Source organism: Zeugodacus cucurbitae, chromosome X (genome assembly GCF_028554725.1).
Source record: "Zeugodacus cucurbitae isolate PBARC_wt_2022May chromosome X, idZeuCucr1.2, whole genome shotgun sequence".
Lineage (NCBI taxonomy): Eukaryota > Metazoa > Arthropoda > Insecta > Diptera > Tephritidae > Zeugodacus > Zeugodacus cucurbitae.
In genome coordinates, this window is record NC_071672.1 from 28,848,680 (window position 1) to 28,869,832 (window position 21,153).

Below are 21,153 nucleotides of genomic sequence, written 5' to 3' on the forward strand. Positions count from 1 at the left end.
ATTTTTTGCAATAATGAAATTAAATACGTTTAAAATATATAGAAAAAGAAAGTTGCTTTCTTATTTAAGCAGTACCTTGTGAAAAATTAATGTTTTAATTGAAAGTATTGTCTTGCCCGTTAAAGGGCTAAAGGGGTCATCCCATGTGAGGGCCTATTTAACATATATTTAGACAGTAAATATACATACAGTTGATCTCCTTTTTACACGGTTTTTTTTTGCACGGTTTTTTTTACACGGTGTTTTTGAACACTTCCCAGTTACCATTTTTACACGGTTTTACTTTTTTTACACGGATTTTTTATTTTAATTGTATACTTTTTTGCAATAAAATCAAAATTCCATCCGTCAATACGTCACAAATCCTTTGCTGTTAATAGAATTTAATAAATTCTAAATTAGGTTTAAACTAAAAAATATAAATCTTAGATTCGAAAGCCAGTGAAAAGGTTGCAAAAATTTCAATACGTAAACAAATAAATGAAGCTGTATGAAAAAGTAAGAAAAAAGAAGACACAGCGATTAATGACGGAACTTTGAAAAGTATTATTTTTTTACCATTCCCAGAATAGTTGTTGTTTGTTCCTTCTAACAGTAATATGTACATACATATAATACCAGAAAAGTCTATAACAACAACAACAGTGAAAATTCTCACTGAACGAATAGATAGAATTTCATATAAAATTAGATATTTTTTACACGTTTTCTATTTTTTGCACGGTTTTTTTTTTACACGAGTAATTTACTGTCCCAGTTAACCGTGCAAAAAGGAGATCAACTGTATATGGGTGTTCTATTCTGTAAACTTAATTTTGAGTTTTTTAGTTTTTTCATATAACACCGTACGTCACTCGGCTGGGTATTTACTCAAACTTAATTTTTATGGGAGATTGAGTCATAAGTAAAAAAGGTTATCTTCTCAAAAATTATTTTTTGAAATTTAAAATTTTTAATTATTTCAAAGATCCAACCTCGACTGCTTATATGCCAATTGAATAAGAAAGTAATATTATGTTTACATATGAAAATAATCTCGTTCTAAGCTCGTTCAATAACCTAACCGTTTACATATAGCCAAATGAGATTATCAATTGTTAAACGTGTTGCATTTGTTGTTGTATACCACATGCATATTTCTCTCGCTGTTGGCCATTTTTGTTTACATTTTCATTTGACATTTCTCCTCTTATTCGCAAAATTATCGATAAACCTAGGAATAACACCGAAAATCTAGTTGTATAAAACAAGATAATTTTATAATCTCGGATTATCCAAAGAGCAATTTTGTATGGGAAATCTCGTTTCTTAATTACAGATTATCGAGTTAAGCTAGTAAATGGAGACAATCTCGTTAGATGTCAACATAGTATAAGGTAGATTATGCCCGTATTTTTACTTTTTTCCGATTTTGAATTTGTAGATACAGGATCAGATTCACCATAGAATTCGGGCATTGCAATCTCTCGAAGATGCAGAACATAAGTTTTTACAAATATAAAATTGACCAACATGGAGGAACAATTTGATCGACGTCAAGAGATCAATGAAGCAATGAGAAGAGCAATACTTCAAGATCTGCAACTACTACTGCATGAACATCAGCATTGGTTAGGTTTTTTAAGAGTGCTTTGGAACGCATGCCGATTGGTGACTACAAAGTCGTGATCAGAGCAACAAATATCTGAAATCCATCGTTCATATGACACATTGCAATACCCGCTGATGTTTTGCCAAGGAGAAGATGTTGTTTTAATATTAACCCATTACCGCCTGCTGTACACGCTTGTGTACAGCTCTTGTTGGCACGATTTCGTAAAGCCACGTAAAATAATTTTTAAATTAATTTTTTTAAGCTTTATAGGCCAAGCAATTACAAATGTGTAACATTTTCCGAATTATATGGAAATAAATGCCTTTTTTATGTTTGAAATGTGGCTTGTGCGTTTCACGTCATTTTCAGATATATTCAATCTTATTGTAAACTTCATGTGAAACGATATTCTGAATGAAAGAACTTACACATTTTGGTTTTTTGTATGATGATTTTTTATTTCCACACGAAAGAAAATTTCGTATCATGAATTTCGTGTGAATGAAAACTTGTATTCAAATTTCGGCATTGTGACACACATGTTTTTGTTTTGATATTTTTATTATTCGTATTGGAACTATAAATGAAGATTCCTTTTATAAAGCCTGTTTTAGCATAAAAGCATAAATTATCCACATAAAAATGTTCAGGGCTGGCCCGACTTGCATTCTCCACCACTGAAAAATATGTAATAGTATATTTGAAAGAATACTTTAATAAAATAACTAGAACGGACGCACATTGGATAACAGTTTAACAATCTTGTTCTATTCTGCAATCGATTTCAATGGTGGCCCAATGATATCCATGGAATCATATTACTGTTCCACAATGCATCCACTTTTTCCATATTTTCTATGTAAAAGCTGTTTACTATATCAGGATTTTCCACAAAAAACTTCAACTGTGTTTTGTTAATATACCTTAGGTTAGGTTTAATGGCTGTTCCCCACATGAGGAGGAATATGTACACAAGGATAGTTCTTTGGGAAATCAGAAAAAATCCTAATAGCGCAGTGAACCTACTACAAATCGGCATAAGTTTTTTTCCTCTAAATTCACTAATTTGCAAGGATGTTCAAAAAAAGAGAGAGCACAGAAATTTTAGTATTGGTGTTGAGATGATTTCATCTCGACTTCCTCTAGAAAACTTCTGCAGCTAGCACCCGATAAAATGTTTTATGACGAAGAGCTCCCTAGACTTCTTACGATTTTCCATGGGTCAGAAGGATCTTACGGCTGACCAGCGCTAGCCCAGCTCAGCTGAAGCCCAACTGTCCAGAAGATCACAAGGGCATAGGTAGTGCTCCCGCTTGTTCCTTTCTACTGTAATTAAGGCTGGCGTGCCTAGCGTTGGAAGCTCATTAGCCTTACTTTATTAGCCAGGATTCCTCCGTGACCAGGCTCCCAAACTAGTCTAATCGTGTAGATATAACTGGTATCGACAGAAAGTGAGCGTAGACAGAGTGAATCGTTACTTCACCGAAGGACGGTACGCTTCGAAGCAGTAGATCCGCTGCTACTTTTTTAGCAGCCACACACTAAACACTAAAATAGTCGTAAAGTGTTTTGAAGCCTCCTCCACAAAAGGATCCCGCCGAATATTAATTTAACTTTGGGTTCATATAGCCAAAGTGCTACTTAATATACGTAGGCCTTAGTTCATATTATTTTTTTTTTTAATTAATCAAATTTTTAATATTAATACTTGTTCCCAACAATTTAATTAGTGAACAAATTTTGCTGTTTCACATGAACAAAATTACATTTACAATAAGGGAAAATTTTCGAAGATGTGAGATTTTCCCCATGTGAAATTCGTGATATGAGAAACCCAAATGAGTTAGTTTTTCATCGGAAATATCGTTTGTATGAAGTTTACCATAAGGCTGAATATGAATTAAAATTAGTATTTTGTATGTTCCTTATGTGGCGGAGGGAGCTTCAACAGTCTTCAAAACTATTTTAGCGTTTTTAAAGTGCTAAAAAAGTAGCAGCTGATCTACTGCTGCGAAGCGTAGCGTCCTTCAGATTAATGACAATTCGGGAAATTGTAGGAATACACATGTCAGTCTTATCGACAGGAGAATAGAAACAAGTAGGAGCACTACCTATCCTATTGTGATTTTCTTCTGGACAGTTGGGCTTTAGCTGAACTGCACAAGCGCTAGTCAGTAGCAAATTCTTCTGACCCAAGGATAATCTCGACATCTTACGAATTCTCGACATCTTGGGAGCTCTTTGCCCTCAGTAATATTTTTTTTCTTAGTTGAAGGAGTTATTATGCCATTAAAAATTGGAACTGGGTTGCCGGTTTGGGTGGGTGGGAAGAAGATGAGGCTTTATAAACGGAGTCTTCATTTTTAGCCCCAATACGAATAATCAAAAAACAAAAACAAAAATAATTGTGACAGAATATCGAATATAAGTTTTCATTCATACGAAATTCATGATACGAAGGTACTAGAAGCAACATAGGGTACTTTATATTAAAAAAAATTTACGAAAGGTAAAACAATTGTTTCTCAAAAAATCGTCAAATGCAAAGTGTATTCAACAAAGTGAACCAGGTATATGACATATCACAATTTTTTACCCGAATGTGACATGTTTGTTGCCATTGATTTAACCCATACATTTATTCAAAAATTCAAATTTCGAAATTCAAAAGTAAACAAATTTCAAACCAAAAAAAAATATTTTTTAAATGAATAAAAGAAAATGCCGAATACTTTCTGCTTAGGCAAAACAACTCATGGAAGCAATTTACTAAGGTTTTGTGCTCCAACTGACAAATTGAAAACAATTTTATCAATATTATGTTAATATATATTATATTGTTAAAGTTAAAAAAGGCGGGTTAATGTAAACAAATACATGTATTGTTTACTATTTTATTGTCAAAAGCGGGTATGTCAAATACTTAGTTCACTTTGTTGAATACACTTTGGTCAAATGTAGCTACTTCAGTAATGAAGTTTTACAGTCATGAAGTTTCAACCCTGAATACTGTAATACCGTCCCATTGTATGGCGGTAACGAAAATATCTAATTTAATTGAATATAGTTTCAACTGTTTATAATATTTCTATATTTATTGTGACTTTCTTCTGTCGTTACATGCAGTATAAAACTATTCCAATTTTTGAGGTTATCCGTAATTTTTGTGGTTAGCTGTTACTTTATTATTTTAGATCTTACTCGCTGATGTTAATTTTTACTCTGCTTTTTTTTTAAATGCCTCGAAAGCGGAAATCTGGTCTATCCAAAAATTCATTCAAATCAAGAAACTTCGGCTCACGCAGAGCTGAGAAGACAACAACAAGCAGAGCGACAAAGAGTTTTGAGAGCAGCTGAAACGCCTCTTCAGGCACGAATTCGTTTAGAAAGACAAGCTGCACTGCAGACAACTAGAAGAGCGATAGAAACACCAGAACAATCGGTAGTGATGGACTCTTCTTTCTCGATGCACCAGGAGTAACTGGAAAAACGTTTTTACTTAACTTATTATTAATGTCCGTCAGAAAAGACCAAAAAGAAGCAGTTGCCGCAGCTTCGTCGGGTATTGCCGTGATGCTATTAAACGGCGGTCGTTCGGCACATTCCGTTTTAAAATTACCATTGAATTTGGCATAGGAAGATTCGCCCATTTGTAATTTTAGTAAAAATAGTTCACGAGGTAGAGTGCTGCGAGAATGCAAGCTTTTAGCAACAACAATTGTATAGTGATCAGTGGTTGTGTGCAAGAGCAATATTAGCACCAAGAAATGAAATCGTTAGTAGGATCAACACTGACATTATAAAGGAGGTTCAGGGAGAAATGAAGGAATATTTGTCAATGGATACAATTATGGATACGGAACTAAGTAGTTCATATCCTGTGGAGTTTTTAAATTCACTTGAACTATCGGGTGTACCGTCACATAAACTTAAATTGAAACTAAGCATATATTAAAGTGTTGAAACTTCTGTCTGTAGTAATTTTTAAAAATTGTTGATCTCAGCCAAACAATCAAATTTAGTTATCATATTGACTCATTTCTATTATTATACCCTTACCCTTTATCTCTCTTACTTATTTAATACCTCCACTGCGGGCGAAGCCGCGGGTAAAAAGCTAGTAAAATATTAAAAATAAAAATTCATGGGAATGCTTTATTCACATGAAGTTTATATTAAGGCTGATTAGGATTTGAGCACAAAAATCGCGGTCATAATCCAGAGCGTATTTCGTACCTTCTACGCTGCCTTATTTGTCAAAACCGAAGACGTTGGCGTCGTCAACAATGTTTGAAATCGTTTTGCCATGAACGACGTTGTTTTGCAGAATTTCACCACTAATTAGCCCATTTTACACACTTGTGTACACCCCTATAACTCATTGTGATAAATAGGAACGCCTGAATTTCTTGTTTCATTTCGTTAAAATCTTACAACGAAATCAAAATTTGGTACGGATACAGAAGGCTCGTTGTCGTTCATAAATGTTTCTGATAACATCAATGCCACAAGACAAAATTAGAAATGAAGTTCATAAACCTCACGCTGTCAGATAAAACGATATAACTCCTCATCGCTGGTGCTAATACTTTCGATTTGCAAAGAAAGTAAATGAAGACTGACTACAGAAATGATCCTGTGAAGTGTAGTCTTAACTTTTCAACGGCCAACGCAGAGTTTTTCAACCAAAAGTCGCACAAAATAGTTGAGAATTCGCAGAAATTAAACATAAACGAAAGAAAAACAAATATTGCATACAAACATACATATGCGTACACATGTGAATATGTCACCAACCAAAAATTTAACCATTATTCTACAAAAACAAGAATTGCTCAAAAAGCATAAGCATGGCAAGTGCTTTAAGTTCTCTGCTTTACTCTCATTCACTCTCTCTCTCTCTCGCGTTAATTGTTCAACGCTATTCCCTCTCCACTGAAGCGTTAAACAATTATCGCAACCTTTTCCGAAGTCGTATAAGAAGTATAACCTCTAAAATTAACTTAATAACATCCAAAATCAGCTCATTTATTGCCCATAATGCGGAAAGAAAGTTCGCCGCTGGGTCAGCTAGTATAAAATATATAAAACATTAAAGTTGAAAATTTTAAAATATTTAAAAATAGGAAACATAAAATCTAACCCTGTGTCAGCTGACTATCTGTTAAGTCACCAGTAGATTCCAACATAAGATTTCCTATAAGAGACTTGATTGAGCAATTGAGCTCAAAATGGCATGATAAATAAAAATTGTTTTGCAAATTATGTATCTAGAAAATTTCCATTTCCTTCTCCAAATCAGAACTCAACAAAAAGTCAACGAAAATCAGATCTGTGATCAATCCAACCATTTGGCCTAATGTCGTGTTGCAATCGGGTAATCAAAACGGCTTCAACAGAAGAGAGCTACCAATCTTCTAAAGAACAGCAAACTACCAAAGAAGCCATCATACATCCTTTATACGCTAGACAGACGACAGAGTTAACTCGGATTAACTGCGCTTTTAATTAGTTCCAATTTTGTGGGTGACAGACGGCAGCAAAGCGAGTTATAAACTCCCATAACAGCTGATTGGCAATAATATTTCCATTTTGGTGAAATAAAATTGGATAGAAAGGGAATATTGCGGTTGTTAGCCGCACAACTAGTACAAAATCACTAATTATTAAAAAAATATACAAAAATACGTTATTATTAAAACTTCCATTTTAGAAAAAATTAGCAAGCGTATGTTTTTGTTTACATTTAATTGCATATTTTCATTCACAATAGATAAAAAGCGGCCATGTTTAACAATGTTGCCAACGAAAATACCACGAACTTCCACTAACTGTCTAAAATTTTGAGGATTAAATGGGAGTTAGCAAACGGAGTTAACTGAGATAACTCTCGAATTAACCTCGATTAAAGCAGTTAACCCGAATTAACGATGCCGTCTGTCAGGGGTATTAGCGTGTTCAAATTTAAATCATATTTATGTAGCTACACAGATTGCCTTTTGAAACATTCACCACAATATACTTACTGATTTATACCTTAATGAAACTTTGTACATATATTACATATATTCCTTGTCACCATTACAGATTTGGTTTTGCAGAAGAGCGAAATGGGAGGAAGGAGTTATAGCACTTTAGAGATTTTGAATTATCACTATTTTGTGGGCGTGGCAGTGGTTCGATAGTTATATATATATATTCGTCGTAGAAACCGCTTTAAGCGATTATAGCCGAATCCACCAGAGCGCGCCACTCGCGCCACTTCACTGGAAGCACCAAGTGAAACCAGTTGCCAATGTTCATAGGACCAGTAATCTTACGCAAAACCTTTCTCTCGAAAACCCCAAGAGTCGTCTCATCGGATGTTGTCATCGTCCACGCTTCGGCGCCATAACTCAGGACGGGAGTAATGAGCGACTTGTAGAGTTTGATTTTTATTCGTCGAGAGAGGACTTTACTTTGCAATTGCCTACTCAGTCCAAAGTAACACCTGTTGGCAAGACTGATTCTGCGTTGGAATTCGAGGCTGACATTGTTGGTGTTGTTAACGCTGGTTCCCAAGTAGTCGAAAATATCTACTACTTCAAAGGTATGACTGTCAACAGTGACGTGGGAGCCAAGACGCGAGTGCACTGACTGTTTGCCTTTGTATACGTTTGTATACGTTTTTTATTTCGATCCAAAAGTTTGCATTACAAAATTTATTGCTCGAAGTGGTAAACTTTACTTATTGAAAAAGGATTAAATATCACAATTATCTTGGTCTGGTTTTCTTTTAGAGCAGTGCGTTAGTTCATATTTAGTGAATTTATACCAAGTTTGATTTTTAATTTTTATTTTTTTTTTCGCTTTACGGCCAATGCAAGGTTTATATAAAAACGAATATTTTTTGCAATAATGAAATTAAATACGTTTAAAATATATAGAAAAAGAAAGTTGCTTTCTTATTTAAGCAGTACCTTGTGAAAAATTAATGTTTTAATTGAAAGTATTGTCTTGCCCGTTAAAGGGCTAAAGGGGTCATCCCATGTGAGGGCCTATTTAACATATATTTAGACAGTAAATATACATACAGTTGATCTCCTTTTTACACGGTTTTTTTTTTTGCACATTTAATAAATTCTAAATTAGGTTTAAACTAAAAAATATAAATCTTAGATTCGAAAGCCAGTGAAAAGGTTGCAAAAATTTCAATACGTAAACAAATAAATGAAGCTGTATGAAAAAGTAAGAAAAAAGAAGACACAGCGATTAATGACGGAACTTAGAAAAGTATTATTTTTTTACCATTCCCAGAATAGTTGTTGTTTGTTCCTTCTAACAGTAATATGTACATACATATAATACCAGAAAAGTCTATAACAACAACAACAGTGAAAATTCTCACTGAACGAATAGATAGAATTTCATATAAAATTAGATATTTTTTACACGTTTTCTATTTTTTGCACGGTTTTTTTTTTACACGAGTAATTTACTGTCCCAGTTAACCGTGCAAAAAGGAGATCAACTGTATATGGGTGTTCTATTCTGTAAACTTAATTTTGAGTTTTTTAGTTTTTTCATATAACACCGTACGTCACTCGGCTGGGTATTTACTCAAACTTAATTTTTATGGGAGATTGAGTCATAAGTAAAAAAGGTTAGCTTCTCAAAAATTATGTTTTGAAATTTAAAATTTTTAATTATTTCAAAGATCCAACCTCGACTGCTTATATGCCAATTGAATAAGAAAGTAATATTATGTTTACATATGAAAATAATCTCGTTCTAAGCTCGTTCAATAACCTAACCGTTTACATATAGCCAAATGAGATTATCAATTGTCAAACGTGTTGCATTTGTTGTTGTATACCACATGCATATTTCTCTCGCTGTTGGCCATTTTTGTTTACATTTTCATTTGACATTTCTCCTCTTATTCGCAAAATTATCGATAAACCTAGGAATAACACCGAAAATCTAGTTGTATAAAACAAGATAATTTTATAATCTCGGATTATCCAAAGAGCAATTTTGTATGGGAAATCTCGTTTCTTAATTACAGATTATCGAGTTAAGCTAGTAAATGGAGACAATCTCGTTAGATGTCAACATAGTATAAGGTAGATTATGCGCGTATTTTTACTTTTTTCCGATTTTGAATTTGTAGATAGAGGATCAGATTCACCATAGAATTCGGGTATTGCAATCTCTCGAAGATGCAGAACATAAGTTTTTACAAATATAAAATTGACCAACATGGAGGAACAATTTGATCGACGTCAAGAGATCAATGAAGCAATGAGAAGAGCAATACTTCAAGATCTGCAACTACTACTGCATGAACATCAGCATTGGTTAGGTTTTTTAAGAGTGCTTTGGAACGCATGCCAATTGGTGACTACAAAGTCGTGATCAGAGCAACAAATATCTGAAATCCATCGTTCATATGACACATTGCAATACCCGCTGATGTTTTGCCAAGGAGAAGATGTTGTTTTAATATTAACCCATTACCGCCTGCTGTACACGCTTGTGTACAGCTCTTGTTGGCACGATTTCGTAAAGCCACGTAAAATAATTTTTAAATTAATTTTTTTAAGCTTTATAGGCCAAGCAATTACAAATGTGTAACATTTTCCGAATTATATGGAAATAAATGCCTTTTTTATGTTTGAAATGTGGCTTGTGCGTTTCACGTCATTTTCAGATATATTCAATCTTATTGTAAACTTCATGTGAAACGATATTCTGAATGAAAGAACTTACACATTTTGGTTTTTTGTATGATGATTTTTTATTTCCACACGAAAGAAAATTTCGTATCATGAATTTCGTGTGAATGAAAACTTATATTCAAATTTCGGCATTGTGACACACATGTTTTTGTTTTGATATTTTTATTATTCGTATTGGAACTATAAATGAAGATTCCTTTTATAAAGCCTGTTTTAGCATAAAAGCATAAATTATCCACATAAAAATGTTCAGGGCTGGCCCGACTTGCATTCTCCACCACTGAAAAATATGTAATAGTATATTTGAAAGAATACTTTAATAAAATAATTAGAACGGACGCACATTGGATAACAGTTTAACAATCTTGTTCTATTCTGCAATCGATTTCAATGGTGGCCCAATGATATCCATGGAATCATATTACTGTTCCACAATGCATCCACTTTTTCCATATTTTCTATGTAAAAGCTGTTTACTATATCAGGATTTTCCACAAAAAACTTCAACTGTGTTTTGTTAATATACCTTAGGTTAGGTTTAATGGCTGTTCCCCACATGAGGAGGAATATGTACACAAGGATAGTTCTTTGGGAAATCAGAAAAAATCCTAATAGCGCAGTGAACCTACTACAAATCGGCATATGTTTTTTTCCTCTAAATTCACTAATTTGCAAGGATGTTCAAAAAAAGAGAGAGCACAGAAATTTGAGTATTGATGTTGAGATGATTTCATCTCGACTTCCTCTAGAAAACTTCTGCAGCTAGCACCCGATAAAATGTTTTATGACGAAGAGCTCCCTAGACTTCTTACGATTTTCCATGGGTCAGAAGGATCTTACGGCTGACCAGCGCTAGCCCAGCTCAGCTGAAGCCCAACTGTCCAGAAGATCACAAGGGCATAGGTAGTGCTCCCGCTTGTTCCTTTCTACTGTAATTAAGGCTGGCGTGCCTAGCGTTGGAAGCTCATTAGCCTTACTTTATTAGCCAGGATTCCTCCGTGACCAGGCTCCCAAACTAGTCTAATCGTGTAGATATAACTGGTATCGACAGAAAGTGAGCGTAGACAGAGTGAATCGTTACTTCACCGAAGGACGGTACGCTTCGAAGCAGTAGATCCGCTGCTACTTTTTTTTTTTACAGTCATGAAGTTTCAACCCTGAATACTGTAATACCGTCCCATTGTATGGCGGTAACGAAAATATCTAATTTAATTGAATATAGTTTCAACTGTTTATAATATTTCTATATTTATTGTGACTTTCTTCTGTCGTTACATGCAGTATAAAACTATTCCAATTTTTGAGGTTATCCGTAATTTTTGTGGTTAGCTGTTACTTTATTATTTTAGATCTTACTCGCTGATGTTAATTTTTACTCTGCTTTTTTTTTAAATGCCTCGAAAGCGGAAATCTGGTCTATCCAAAAATTCATTCAAATCAAGAAACTTCGGCTCACGCAGAGCTGAGAAGACAACAACAAGCAGAGCGACAAAGAGTTTTGAGAGCAGCTGAAACGCCTCTTCAGGCACGAATTCGTTTAGAAAGACAAGCTGCACTGCAGACAACTAGAAGAGCGATAGAAACACCAGAACAATCGGTAGTGGTGGACTCTTCTTTCTCGATGCACCAGGAGTAACTGGAAAACGTTTTTACTTAACTTATTATTAATGTCCGTCAGAAAAGACCAAAAAGAAGCAGTTGCCGTAGCTTCGTCGGGTATTGCCGTGATGCTATTAAACGGCGGTCGTTCGGCACATTCCGTTTTAAAATTACCATTGAATTTGGCATAGGAAGATTCGCCCATTTGTAATTTTAGTAAAAATAGTTCACGAGGTAGAGTGCTGCGAGAATGCAAGCTTTTAGCAACAACAATTGTATAGTGATCAGTGGTTGTGTGCAAGAGCAATATTAGCACCAAGAAATGAAATCGTTAATAGGATCAACACTGACATTTTAAAGGAGGTTCAGGGAGAAATGAAGGAATATTTGTCAATGGATACAATTATGGATACGGAACTAAGTAGTTCATATCCTGTGGAGTTTTTAAATTCACTTGAACTATCGGGTGTACCGTCACATAAACTTAAATTGAAACTAAGCATATATTAAAGTGTTGAAACTTCTGTCTGTAGTAATTTTTAAAAATTGTTGATCTCAGCCAAACAATCAAATTTAGTTATCATATTGACTCATTTCTATTATTATACCCTTACCCTTTATCTCTCTTACTTATTTAATACCTCCACTGCGGGCGAAGCCGCGGGTAAAAAGCTAGTAAAATAATAAAAATAAAAATTCATGGGAATGCTTTATTCACATGAAGTTTATATTAAGGCTGATTAGGATTTGAGCACAAAAATCGCGGTCATAATCCAGAGCGTATTTCGTACCTTCTACGCTGCCTTATTTGTCAAAACCGAAGACGTTGGCGTCGTCAACAATGTTTGAAATCGTTTTGCCATGAACGACGTTGTTTTGCAGAATTTCACCACTAATTAGCCCATTTTACACACTTGTGTACACCCCTATAACTCATTGTGATAAATAGGAACGCCTGAATTTCTTGTTTCATTTCGTTAAAATCTTACAACGAAATCAAAATTTGGTACGGATACAGAAGGCTCGTTGTCGTTCATAAATGTTTCTGATAACATCAATGCCACAAGACAAAATTAGAAATGAAGTTCATAAACCTCACGCTGTCAGATAAAACGATATAACTCCTCATCGCTGGTGCTAATACTTTCGATTTGCAAAGAAAGTAAATGAAGACTGACTACAGAAATGATCCTGTGAAGTGTAGTCTTAACTTTTCAACGGCCAACGCAGAGTTTTTCAACCAAAAGTCGCACAAAATAGTTGAGAATTCGCAGAAATTAAACATAAACGAAAGAAAAACAAATATTGCATACAAACATACATATGCGTACACATGTGAATATGTCACCAAACAAAAATTTAACCATTATTCTACAAAAACAAGAATTGCTCAAAAAGCATAAGCATGGCAAGTGCTTTAAGTTCTCTGCTTTACTCTCATTCACTCTCTCTCTCTCTCGCGTTAATTGTTCAACGCTATTCCCTCTCCACTGAAGCGTTAAACAATTATCGCAACCTTTTCCGAAGTCGTATAAGAAGTATAACCTCTAAAATTAACTTAATAACATCCAAAATCAGCTCATTTATTGCCCATAATGCGGAAAGAAAGTTCGCCGCTGGGTCAGCTAGTATAAAATATATAAAACATTAAAGTTGAAAATTTTAAAATATTTAAAAATAGGAAACATAAAATCTAACCCTGTGTCAGCTGACTATCTGTTAAGTCACCAGTAGATTCCAACATAAGATTTCCTATAAGAGACTTGATTGAGCAATTGAGCTCAAAATGGCATGATAAATAAAAATTGTTTTGCAAATTATGTATCTAGAAAATTTCCATTTCCTTCTCCAAATCAGAACTCAACAAAAAGTCAACGAAAATCAGATCTGTGATCAATCCAACCATTTGGCCTAATGTCGTGTTGCAATCGGGTAATCAAAACGGCTTCAACAGAAGAGAGCTACCAATCTTCTAAAGAACAGCAAACTACCAAAGAAGCCATCATACATCCTTTATACGCTAGACAGACGACAGAGTTAACTCGGATTAACTGCGCTTTTAATTAGTTCCAATTTTGTGGGTGACAGACGGCAGCAAAGCGAGTTATAAACTCCCATAACAGCTGATTGGCAATAATATTTCCATTTTGGTGAAATAAAATTGGATAGAAAGGGAATATTGCGGTTGTTAGCCGCACAACTAGTACAAAATCACTAATTATTAAAAAAATATACAAAAATACGTTATTATTAAAACTTCCATTTTAGAAAAAATTAGCAAGCGTATGTTTTTGTTTACATTTAATTGCATATTTTCATTCACAATAGATAAAAAGCGGCCATGTTTAACAATGTTGCCAACGAAAATACCACGAACTTCCACTAACTGTCTAAAATTTTGAGGATTAAATGGGAGTTAGCAAACGGAGTTAACTGAGATAACTCTCGAATTAACCTCGATTAAAGCAGTTAACCCGAATTAACGATGCCGTCTGTCAGGGGTATTAGCGTGTTCAAATTTAAATCATATTTATGTAGCTACACAGATTGCCTTTTGAAACATTCACCACAATATACTTACTGATTTATACCTTAATGAAACTTTGTACATATATTACATATATTCCTTGTCACCATTACAGATTTGGTTTTGCAGAAGAGCGAAATGGGAGGAAGGAGTTATAGCACTTTAGAGATTTTGAATTATCACTATTTTGTGGGCGTGGCAGTGGTTCGATAGTTATATATATATATTCGTCGTAGAAACCGCTTTAAGCGATTATAGCCGAATCCACCAGAGCGCGCCACTCGCGCCACTTCACTGGAAGCACCAAGTGAAACCAGTTGCCAATGTTCATAGGACCAGTAATCTTACGCAAAACCTTTCTCTCGAAAACCCCAAGAGTCGTCTCATCGGATGTTGTCATCGTCCACGCTTCGGCGCCATAACTCAGGACGGGAGTAATGAGCGACTTGTAGAGTTTGATTTTTATTCGTCGAGAGAGGACTTTACTTTGCAATTGCCTACTCAGTCCAAAGTAACACCTGTTGGCAAGACTGATTCTGCGTTGGAATTCGAGGCTGACATTGTTGGTGTTGTTAACGCTGGTTCCCAAGTAGTCGAAAATATCTACTACTTCAAAGGTATGACTGTCAACAGTGACGTGGGAGCCAAGACGCGAGTGCACTGACTGTTTGCCTTTGTATACGTTTGTAGAATTTCATATAAAATTAGATATTTTTTACACGTTTTCTATTTTTTGCACGGTTTTTTTTTTACACGAGTAATTTACTGTCCCAGTTAACCGTGCAAAAAGGAGATCAACTGTATATGGGTGTTCTATTCTGTAAACTTAATTTTGAGTTTTTTAGTTTTTTCATATAACACCGTACGTCACTCGGCTGGGTATTTACTCAAACTTAATTTTTATGGGAGATTGAGTCATAAGTAAAAAAGGTTAGCTTCTCAAAAATTATGTTTTGAAATTTAAAATTTTTAATTATTTCAAAGATCCAACCTCGACTGCTTATATGCCAATTGAATAAGAAAGTAATATTATGTTTACATATGAAAATAATCTCGTTCTAAGCTCGTTCAATAACCTAACCGTTTACATATAGCCAAATGAGATTATCAATTGTCAAACGTGTTGCATTTGTTGTTGTATACCACATGCATATTTCTCTCGCTGTTGGCCATTTTTGTTTACATTTTCATTTGACATTTCTCCTCTTATTCGCAAAATTATCGATAAACCTAGGAATAACACCGAAAATCTAGTTGTATAAAACAAGATAATTTTATAATCTCGGATTATCCAAAGAGCAATTTTGTATGGGAAATCTCGTTTCTTAATTACAGATTATCGAGTTAAGCTAGTAAATGGAGACAATCTCGTTAGATGTCAACATAGTATAAGGTAGATTATGCGCGTATTTTTACTTTTTTCCGATTTTGAATTTGTAGATACAGGATCAGATTCACCATAGAATTCGGGTATTGCAATCTCTCGAAGATGCAGAACATAAGTTTTTACAAATATAAAATTGACCAACATGGAGGAACAATTTGATCGACGTCAAGAGATCAATGAAGCAATGAGAAGAGCAATACTTCAAGATCTGCAACTACTACTGCATGAACATCAGCATTGGTTAGGTTTTTTAAGAGTGCTTTGGAACGCATGCCAATTGGTGACTACAAAGTCGTGATCAGAGCAACAAATATCTGAAATCCATCGTTCATATGACACATTGCAATACCCGCTGATGTTTTGCCAAGGAGAAGATGTTGTTTTAATATTAACCCATTACCGCCTGCTGTACACGCTTGTGTACAGCTCTTGTTGGCACGATTTCGTAAAGCCACGTAAAATAATTTTTAAATTAATTTTTTTAAGCTTTATAGGCCAAGCAATTACAAATGTGTAACATTTTCGGAATTATATGGAAATAAATGCCTTTTTTATGTTTGAAATGTGGCTTGTGCGTTTCACGTCATTTTCAGATATATTCAATCTTATTGTAAACTTCATGTGAAACGATATTCTGAATGAAAGAACTTACACATTTTGGTTTTTTGTATGATGATTTTTTATTTCCACACGAAAGAAAATTTCGTATCATGAATTTCGTGTGAATGAAAACTTATATTCAAATTTCGGCATTGTGACACACATGTTTTTGTTTTGATATTTTTATTATTCGTATTGGAACTATAAATGAAGATTCCTTTTATAAAGCCTGTTTTAGCATAAAAGCATAAATTATCCACATAAAAATGTTCAGGGCTGGCCCGACTTGCATTCTCCACCACTGAAAAATATGTAATAGTATATTTGAAAGAATACTTTAATAAAATAACTAGAACGGACGCACATTGGATAACAGTTTAACAATCTTGTTCTATTCTGCAATCGATTTCAATGGTGGCCCAATGATATCCATGGAATCATATTACTGTTCCACAATGCATCCACTTTTTCCATATTTTCTATGTAAAAGCTGTTTACTATATCAGGATTTTCCACAAAAAACTTCAACTGTGTTTTGTTAATATACCTTAGGTTAGGTTTAATGGCTGTTCCCCACATGAGGAGGAATATGTACACAAGGATAGTTCTTTGGGAAATCAGAAAAAATCCTAATAGCGCAGTGAACCTACTACAAATCGGCATAAGTTTTTTTCCTCTAAATTCACTAATTTGCAAGGATGTTCAAAAAAAGAGAGAGCACAGAAATTTTAGTATTGGTGTTGAGATGATTTCATCTCGACTTCCTCTAGAAAACTTCTGCAGCTAGCACCCGATCAAATGTTTTATGACGAAGAGCTCCCTAGACTTCTTACGATTTTCCATGGGTCAGAAGGATCTTACGGCTGACCAGCGCTAGCCCAGCTCAGCTGAAGCCCAACTGTCCAGAAGATCACAAGGGCATAGGTAGTGCTCCCGCTTGTTCCTTTCTACTGTAATTAAGGCTGGCGTGCCTAGCGTTGGAAGCTCATTAGCCTTACTTTATTAGCCAGGATTCCTCCGTGACCAGGCTCCCAAACTAGTCTAATCGTGTAGATATAACTGGTATCGACAGAAAGTGAGCGTAGACAGAGTGAATCGTTACTTCACCGAAGGACGGTACGCTTCGAAGCAGTAGATCCGCTGCTACTTTTTTAGCAGCCACACACTAAACACTAAAATAGTCGTAAAGTGTTTTGAAGCCTCCTCCACAAAAGGATCCCGCCGAATATTAATTTAACTTTGGGTTCATATAGCCAAAGTGCTACTTAATATACGTAGGCCTTAGTTCATATTATTTTTTTTTAATTAATCAAATTTTTAATATTAATACTTGTTCCCAACAATTTATTTAGTGAACAAATTTTGCTGTTTCACATGAACAAAATTACATTTACAATAAGGGAAAATTTTCGAAGATGTGAGATTTTCCCCATGTGAAATTCGTGATATGAGAAACCCAAATGAGTTAGTTTTTCATCGGAAATATCGTTTGTATGAAGTTTACCATAAGGCTGAATATGAATTAAAATTAGTATTTTGTATGTTCCTTATGTGGCGGAGGGAGCTTCAACAGTCTTCAAAACTATTTTAGCGTTTTTAAAGTGCTAAAAAAGTAGCAGCTGATCTACTGCTGCGAAGCGTAGCGTCCTTCAGATTAATGACAATTCGGGAAATTGTAGGAATACACATGTCAGTCTTATCGACAGGAGAATAGAAACAAGTAGGAGCACTACCTATCCTATTGTGATTTTCTTCTGGACAGTTGGGCTTTAGCTGAACTGCACAAGCGCTAGTCAGTAGCAAGATCTTCTGACCCAAGGATAATCTCGACATCTTACGAATTCTCGACATCTTGGGAGCTCTTTGCCCTCAGTAATATTTTTTTTCTTAGTTGAAGGAGTTATTATGCCATTAAAAATTGGAACTGGGTTGCCGGTTTGGGTGGGTGGGAAGAAGATGAGGCTTTATAAACGGAGTCTTCATTTTTAGCCCCAATACGAATAATCAAAAAACAAAAACAAAAATAATTGTGACAGAATATCGAATATAAGTTTTCATTCATACGAAATTCATGATACGAAGGTACTAGAAGCAACATAGGGTACTTTATATTAAAAAAAATTTACGAAAGGTAAAACAATTGTTTCTCAAAAAATCGTCAAATGCAAAGTGTATTCAACAAAGTGAACCAGGTATATGACATATCACAATTTTTTACCCGAATGTGACATGTTTGTTGCCATTGATTTAACCCATACATTTATTCAAAAATTCAAATTTCGAAATTCAAAAGTAAACAAATTTCAAACCAAAAAAAAATATTTTTTAAATGAATAAAAGAAAATGCCGAATACTTTCTGCTTAGGCAAAACAACTCATGGAAGCAATTTACTAAGGTTTTGTGCTCCAACTGACAAATTGAAAACAATTTTATCAATATATATTATATTGTTAAAGTTAAAAAAGGCGGGTTAATGTAAACAAATACATGTATTGTTTACTATTTTATTGTCAAAAGCGGGTATGTCAAATACTTAGTTCACTTTGTTGAATACACTTTGGTCAAATGTAGCTACTTCAGTAATGAAGTTTTACAGTCATGAAGTTTCAACCCTGAATACTGTAATACCGTCCCATTGTATGGCGGTAACGAAAATATCTAATTTAATTGAATATAGTTTCAACTGTTTATAATATTTCTATATTTATTGTGACTTTCTTCTGTCGTTACATGCAGTATAAAACTATTCCAATTTTTGAGGTTATCCGTAATTTTTGTGGTTAGCTGTTACTTTATTATTTTAGATCTTACTCGCTGATGTTAATTTTTACTCTGCTTTTTTTTTAAATGCCTCGAAAGCGGAAATCTGGTCTATCCAAAAATTCATTCAAATCAAGAAACTTCGGCTCACGCAGAGCTGAGAAGACAACAACAAGCAGAGCGACAAAGAGTTTTGAGAGCAGCTGAAACGCCTCTTCAGGCACGAATTCGTTTAGAAAGACAAGCTGCACTGCAGACAACTAGAAGAGCGATAGAAACACCAGAACAATCGGTAGTGGTGGACTCTTCTTTCTCGATGCACCAGGAGTAACTGGAAAACGTTTTTACTTAACTTATTATTAATGTCCGTCAGAAAAGACCAAAAAGAAGCAGTTGCCGTAGCTTCGTCGGGTATTGCCGTGATGCTATTAAACGGCGGTCGTTCGGCACATTCCGTTTTAAAATTACCATTGAATTTGGCATAGGAAGATTCGCCCATTTGTAATTTTAGTAAAAATAGTTCACGAGGTAGAGTGCTGCGAGAATGCAAGCTTTTAGCAACAACAATTGTATAGTGATCAGTGGTTGTGTGCAAGAGCAATATTAGCACCAAGAAATGAAATCGTTAATAGGATCAACACTGACATTTTAAAGGAGGTTCAGGGAGAAATGAAGGAATATTTGTCAATGGATACAATTATGGATACGGAACTAAGTAGTTCATATCCTGTGGAGTTTTTAAATTCACTTGAACTATCGGGTGTACCGTCACATAAACTTAAATTGAAACTAAGCATATATTAAAGTGTTGAAACTTCTGTCTGTAGTAATTTTTAAAAATTGTTGATCTCAGCCAAACAATCAAATTTAGTTATCATATTGACTCATTTCTATTATTATACCCTTACCCTTTATCTCTCTTACTTATTTAATACCTCCACTGCGGGCGAAGCCGCGGGTAAAAAGCTAGTAAAATATTAAAAATAAAAATTCATGGGAATGCTTTATTCACATGAAGTTTATATTAAGGCTGATTAGGATTTGAGCACAAAAATCGCGGTCATAATCCAGAGCGTATTTCGTACCTTCTACGCTGCCTTATTTGTCAAAACCGAAGACGTTGGCGTCGTCAACAATGTTTGAAATCGTTTTGCCATGAACGACGTTGTTTTGCAGAATTTCACCACTAATTAGCCCATTTTACACACTTGTGTACATCCCTATAACTCATTGTGATAAATAGGAACGCCTGAATTTCTTGTTTCATTTCGTTAAAATCTTACAACGAAATCAAAATTTGGTACGGATACAGAAGGCTCGTTGTCGTTCATAAATGTTTCTGATAACATCAATGCCACAAGACAAAATTAGAAATGAAGTTCATAAACCTCACGCTGTCAGATAAAACGATATAACTCCTCATCGCTGGTGCTAATACTTTCGATTTGCAAAGAAAGTAAATGAAGACTGACTACAGAAATGATCCTGTGAAGTGTAGTCTTAACTTTTCAACGGCCAACGCAGAGTTTTTCAACCAAAAGTCGCACAAAATAGTTGAGAATTCGCAGAAATTAAACATAAACGAAAGAAAAACAAATATTGCATACAAACATACATATGCGTACACATGTGAATATGTCACCAACCAAAAATTTAACCATTATTCTACAAAAACAAGAATTGCTCAAAAAGCATAAGCATGGCAAGTGCTTTAAGTTCTCTGCTTTACTCTCATTCACTCTCTCTCTCTCGCGTTAATTGTTCAACGCTATTCCCTCTCCACTGAAGCGTTAAACAATTATCGCAACCTTTTCCGAAGTCGTATAAGAAGTATAACCTCTAAAATTAACTTAATAACATCCAAAATCAGCTCATTTATTGCCCATAATGCGGAAAGAAAGTTCGCCGCTGGGTCAGCTAGTATAAAATATATAAAACATTAAAGTTGAAAATTTTAAAATATTT

At 34.6% G+C, this 21,153-nt stretch overlaps 1 protein-coding gene and 3 pseudogenes across 3 annotated transcripts in view; 1 reads left to right on the forward strand and 3 right to left on the reverse strand.

Annotated features, from left to right (window-relative positions):
* Positions 1–21,153, forward strand: part of Dyrk3_1 (putative dual specificity tyrosine-phosphorylation-regulated kinase 3 homolog) — an 81,753-nt gene that overhangs the window by 50,105 nt on the left and 10,495 nt on the right. Inside the window, exons 7-8 of one of the 3 annotated variants that reach the window (XR_008472108.1) lie at positions 1,319–1,376; positions 7,682–21,018. The gene's annotated coding sequence lies outside the window, so the exon portion shown is untranslated. Of the gene's footprint in view, positions 1–1,318; positions 21,019–21,153 lie in introns of those variants that run through there. The other 2 variants (XR_008472107.1, XR_008472105.1) reach the window with 2 other exon arrangements.
* LOC128923264 (small nucleolar RNA U3) lies at positions 6,061–6,247 on the reverse strand (annotated as a pseudogene).
* On the reverse strand, positions 12,935–13,121 carry LOC128923265 (small nucleolar RNA U3; annotated as a pseudogene).
* Positions 20,504–20,690, reverse strand: LOC128923266 (small nucleolar RNA U3; annotated as a pseudogene).